Source organism: Podarcis tiliguerta, assembly GCF_965153285.1.
Source record: "Podarcis tiliguerta genome assembly, chromosome: 4".
Lineage (NCBI taxonomy): Eukaryota > Metazoa > Chordata > Lepidosauria > Squamata > Lacertidae > Podarcis > Podarcis tiliguerta.
In genome coordinates, this window is record NC_139537.1 from 88,465,103 (window position 1) to 88,471,102 (window position 6,000).

Genomic DNA, 6,000 nt, shown 5'->3' on the forward strand with positions numbered 1-6,000 from the left:
GGCAGCTGACAAGACATGGGGAATTCATCTTACTAATTGCTGATTGCATGCCATAATAACACAAATGTATTCACTGAGGAAAAGACCAGGCATTTCAAAACTGTTCACTTGGAGTCAGATGTAACACCTTTTAGATGATTTAAAGTGCTTCCTCTAGGAAGGTGTAAGCATGACCATTTCCCTTCCACTCAGATATTTAAGAAGATTTAAGTTTTGATCTGAAAAGCTACAAGACATACAACAATATTATACAAAGCAACACTGTCGCAAACTAATAGGTAGATACAATGTACACTTTATTTGTGGTGTTTTGCCAGCAGCACATAAATTATTTCTTGAGCTAATGCTTGGTAATTTTGCTGGTGGCTAATTAACGCTGAACCAGGCATCATTTCAAGAAACCTATTTAGAGTCCTCTTAAATTCTGGCCATCACACTGTTTTTAACTATAAAACTACTAATTTGACTTTGAAGTCAGGAATATTTATTTACCGGTAGTAGTTTTTTTTAGTATACTATTAGCAGTATAGGTGAGTCCAAGCCCACAGTTTTTATGTGATCCAATTGAGAAAATCACATGACAAATTGCTGCATATTCTGCATATATGTTTAGTATTCCGTGTTGCCGCTTTAAAGGATGGTGCTAGCTGAAATTGTCATCTTAATGGGCAACATTCAACGGTGTCAGGCTACTTGTCCACTTGTGGGCATCCACTCACACAAATGAGACTTCCACTTCTCACATTGCAGCCCCCACACCCCAAATCTGGTCCAAAGTGTTGTGAGGAGGAAGGCAAGCAGGCTATTGAGCTGTGTGCAAATGTCACATGCATATATTATTTTAATTTAGGGGTCACAATATTTATTTCCCTGCCAACTGCAGAAGTGCCAACTCTGAAGTGAAGGACATGAGGCAGGAGTTGATAATGCAGGTGAGCTGCAAGCAAGCTGTCGGCCAGCTCTGTGGAGGCTCCTTTTATTGACACAATATGCAAACCCAGGCAGATACATTTTGGGCTGTGACTTTTACACATCTTCCAGTCCTGAGATCGTGGGGTGGTACAAAGTTATTTTGGCACCTGTTTCCACTGCGTCATTTTCCCCTTGCACAGTGTATGACGAAAGAGACAAAGGTCACAGACAGGACATGGCAGACTTCTGAGACCACAAAAAGTTAGACAGAGGGCAAGATGTTCAAACAGCTGTGGCTTTATCTGTGAGGGGGAGTGTGCTCCGCACCCCAAGGTCATGCGTGCAGGCAGCTGAGGCTGCCCGTGGGCGGGAGTGTGCTCCTCAACCCTGCGATCATTCCTACAAACTCCAGTGCTGTGATGAGTAGGAACATGCCCCCACTGAAAAGCAAATAAGGGAGATACGTACCTCTTTGAATCTTGATTGTGTTTGTGTGTGTGCATATGCAAGAGTATGAGGATAGCTATTTTGCCCTTTTTTGGCTACATGTGTCTCCCCTAGTGAGTTTGTAGCAGGGCTCTCAGGTTAGCCACCCGTGCCATAGGAACCCAACAGGCAGCAGATATGAGGCAGCAAGCAGAGCAGAGTGCATGCAGAGTCAGGAACAGATTACAAGACCTTGGACAGCTCCAACATTGGGCAGAATGCAAGTCAGTCCTTATAGGCTTTGTACCACATTTGGGGAAGTGGGACGAGGTAGGCAGAAGGGACTGCTGGTTATTGCTTGCAGGAGTGAATTGGCTGGAAAGTTGGTTTTTGCCAGATTGCTTTATGAGTACTTATAAAACATGTAAAGGCGTTCTGAATATAGTGCTCATCCATGCCTTTTCAGGCTAGAATAATTGCACACATTTTCCAACATACCACTTATTATTCTGAATTTTTGGGATGTGAATGGGTGACAATGGTCTGAAACGTTGTATCATTGGGGCCAACTCCTAGGGGCCAAGGCACTTTGCCCCCCCACCAATGTTTTATTTGAGGGACCACCACCCTTTGTTCAGAGGGTAGAGGAAGGTGAATGTGGAGCTGGAAGCAGCACAGCTCAGTGGTTGGCAGATCCCCCTCCCCACCTTTCCCTTGCATGGCAGGGGGAGGGGAAGACAGCGACCACCAGCTGCCATGTTCAGCTCTTCCCCTTCGCTCCTGGCGACGTTGCTCATGGGACGTAAGGACGCCATGTTGGGCCCCCACAATCTTTTAGAGAAGTTGGCACCTCTGCATTGCATAGCTCTCTATTCCTGCTGTTCCTTATAAACACCTGAGACAGCGTTATGGAAACCTCTGTCACTTGGCTGGACTTGTACGTTCAAAATCAACAGAAGCAGAAGCTAGCCCAACTCTATCTGATCTTTTATTTCTGTGTCGAGAAAAGAAAAATGAACTCCATCTCCCCCATTAGCAATTTCTTCCCTCAGACAGCATATAGCAAAGATTCTTGTGCTTTTATTTTGTGCTTGCCTGGATAGAAAAAGGATTTAGAAAGATAAGTCTGTCAAAAAGAAGAGTGCATCACAATTTCTCTCATATTGCACAATGTAAACACAATTATAATAAAAATCTTAATACGGTCTTTTGAACTTAGCACCCACACCAGTAGAACTGCAAAAAATATTGTTTATTTTTAGCACATTGCCAAAGCTACATTCTTCATCCTTGATAATATATGCAAAACAAGCACTCCTGATTTGATAAAGGACCTATAGGTAGGATTCTTCAAACAGAAAAACAAATTAGGATGTTTAGCTGTCATCACTACATGCTTTTGTAAAACCAGAAACAAAACTAATTTCTGTTGCACAGCTGGATTTTTTTTTTAAAGTCTCAATGAAGTTCCTGGTCTCTGATAAATCATCAGAATGAGAATAGGAAGCAAAACTAAAATATCCAGCTGAATATGAAGTGGAAACAAATTCCTATGTGCATTATATATTTGAAGCACTATCATGCCACTTTAAAGAGTCTACCTCTAAAGCCGTGGTTTTAAACCAGTGTGCCATGGCACCCTGGGGTGCCTTGAATGATGGTCAGGGGAGCCATGGGCAACACTGGCCTCTGCCCCTCTTTCCTTCCCTCCTTCCTGATGCTCTCTTGCATCCCTGCCCCAAAAGCTAGCACTGCTGTTTGTTGCAGCAGCCCTGGCTACAAGCTCCGTAGGCGAATGGTACCTAGAATCATAGAATCATAGAGTTGGAATAGACCACAAGGGCCATCGAGTCCAACCCCCTGCCAAGCAGGAAACACCATCAGAGCACTCCTGACATATGGTTGTCAAGCCTCTGCTCTGGGGTTGGTCAGCGGGTGCTGGTTGCCAGGAGCTGAGATGGCCTCAGAGTAAGCAAGCAAGGGGGTGAGGGAGCCCAGCCAGCTAGTCCACCAGTTCTTGCTGTTGGGAATGGACAGATAAGTCCCAGTCACCTCTCTTTGGGGAGGGGGACATCTAAGAGATGCGTGGTGGCAGCAGCGGCTGCCCAGAGGACTCCCAGAGGAGAGGAGAAAAGGTTGAGGGAACACTGCAGAAGGGGATGGTGTTCGAGAAAAGGTGAGAGGCTGCCAGCTCTGCAGGCAAGCGGTGATATAACTGGGCTTCTGAGCCCCACAGAGGGGACCACAGAAAGAATGTAGTTGATTAAGAGCAGGGGTCAGCAAACTTTTTCAGCAGGGGGCCAGTCCACTGTCCCTCAGACCTTGTGGGGAGCAGGACTATTTTTTTTTGGTGGGGGGAATGAATGAATTCCTATGCCCCACAAATAACCCAGAGATGCATTTTAAATAAAAGGACACATTCTACTCATGTAAAAACATGCTGATTCCCAGACCATCTGCGGTCCGGATTTAGAAGGCGATTGGGCCAGATCTGGCCCCCGGGCCTTAGTTTGCCTACCCATGGTTAAGAGAGCTGTTGACTAAAAAAAGTTTGAAAAACCTCTGCTCTAAAGAATCCCTGAAACTGGCTTTTGTTTAGGGTCCTGAGAGTTGTTAGGAGGCCCTTATTCCTGTTACAGAGTTACAATACCCAGAGTTCCCCCAAAAGAGGGTTCGATTGTTACGCCACTCAGGGAATTGTAGATCTCTAAAGGCGCGCGGTCACAAATTCAGCAAAAATCTGACGTTCTGCAATTCACTCAAAAATGGTGCCAAACTGTTGCAAACGATCCCCTGAAAGCTGTTTGGGTGGAAACAGATGGGTTTTTATCATCAGAAAAAGAATTATCCCTCAACGTCTGAACTTGCGGAACAATTTTATTTCGGTTAAGTTGTTGAGGGCTAATTGTTAGTCTGGTGATAAAACCCTTCTGTTTCCCCCCAAAAATCTTTCAGGGGAGCATTTCCAACCATTTGGCACCATTTTTGAGTGAATTGCAGAAGGTCAGATTTTTGCTGAAATTCTGACCCCGCGGCTTAGGGATTTTTTCAAAAAAATGCTTTTCTACCGGTTAAGTTGTCGAGCGCTAATTGTTTCTCCGATGATAAAACCCCTTCTGTTTCCCCCTCAAAATCTTTCAGGGGAGCATTTGCAACCGTTTCTCACCATTTTTGAGTGAATTGCTAAAGGTCAGATTTTTGCTGAAATTCTGACACTGCGGCTTAGGGATTTTTTCAAAAAACAAGTTAAGATCACTTTGTTGGATGATAAAACCCCTTCTGTTTCCACCGAAAAACCTTTCAGGGGAGCATTTGCAACAGTTGTTCAGACATCGAGGGCTAATTCTATTTCCCAAGATAAAAACCTATCCGTTTCCACCGAAAAAGCTTTCAGGGGATCATTTGCAACAGTTGTTCAGACGTCGAGGGCTAATTCTATTTCCCAAGATAAAAACCTATCCGTTTCCACCGAAAAAGCTTTCAGGGGATTGTTTGCAACAGTTTGGCACCATTTTTGAGTGAATTGCAGAACGTCAGGTTTTTGCTGAAATTGTGACCGCGCAGCTTAGGGATTTTTTCAAAAAAAGTTGTTCAGACGTCGAGGGCTAATTCAGTTTCCCATGGTAGAAACCCATGTGTTTCCACCGAAAAAGCTTTCAGGGGATCGTTTGCAACAGTTTGGCAGCATTTTTGAATGAATTGCAGAACGTCAGATTTTTGCTGAAATTGTGACCGCGCGGCTTAGGGATTTTTTCAAAAAAAGTTGTTCAGACGTCGAGGGCTAATTCTGTTTCCCATGATACAAACCCGTCTGTTTCCACTGAAAAAGCTTTCAGGGGATCATTTGCAACAATTTGGCAGCATTTTTGAGTGAATTGCAGAACGTCAGATTTTTGCTGAAATTGTGACCGCGCGTCTTAGGGATTTTTTCAAAAAAAGTTGTTGAGACGTCGAGGGCTAATTCTGTTTCCCATGATAAAAACCCATCTGTTTCCACCAAAAAAGCTTTCAGGGGATCGTTTGCAACAGTTTGGCACCATTTTTGAGTGAATTGCAGAACGTCAGATTTTTGCTGAAATTGTGACCGCGCGGCTTAGGGATTTTTTTAAAAAAGTTCTTCAGAAGTCGAGGGCTAATGCTGTTTCCCATGATCCAAACCCATCTGTTTCCATCAAAAAAGCTTTCAGGCGATCGTTTGCAACAGTTTGGCACCATTTTTGAGTGAATTGCAGAACGTCAGATTTTTGCTGAAATTGTGACCGCGCGGCTTAGGGATTTTTTCAAAAAAAGGTGTTCAGACGTCGAGGGCTAATTCAGTTTCCCATGATACAAACCCATTTGTTTACACCGAAAACGCTTCCAGGGGATCGTTTGCAACAGTTTGGCAGCATTTTTGAATGAATTGCAGAACGTCAGATTTTTGCTGAAATTGTGACCGAGCGGCTTAGGGATTTTTTCAAAAAATGTTGTTCAGACGTCGAGGGCTAATTCTGTTTCCCATGATAAAAACCCATCTGTTTCCACCGAAGAAGCTTTCAGGGGATCGTTTGCAACAGTTAGGCACCATTTTTTGAGTGAATTGCAGAACGTCAGATTTTTGCTGAAATTGTGACCGCGCGGCTTAGGGATTTTTTCAAAAAAAGGTGTTCAGACGTTGAGGGC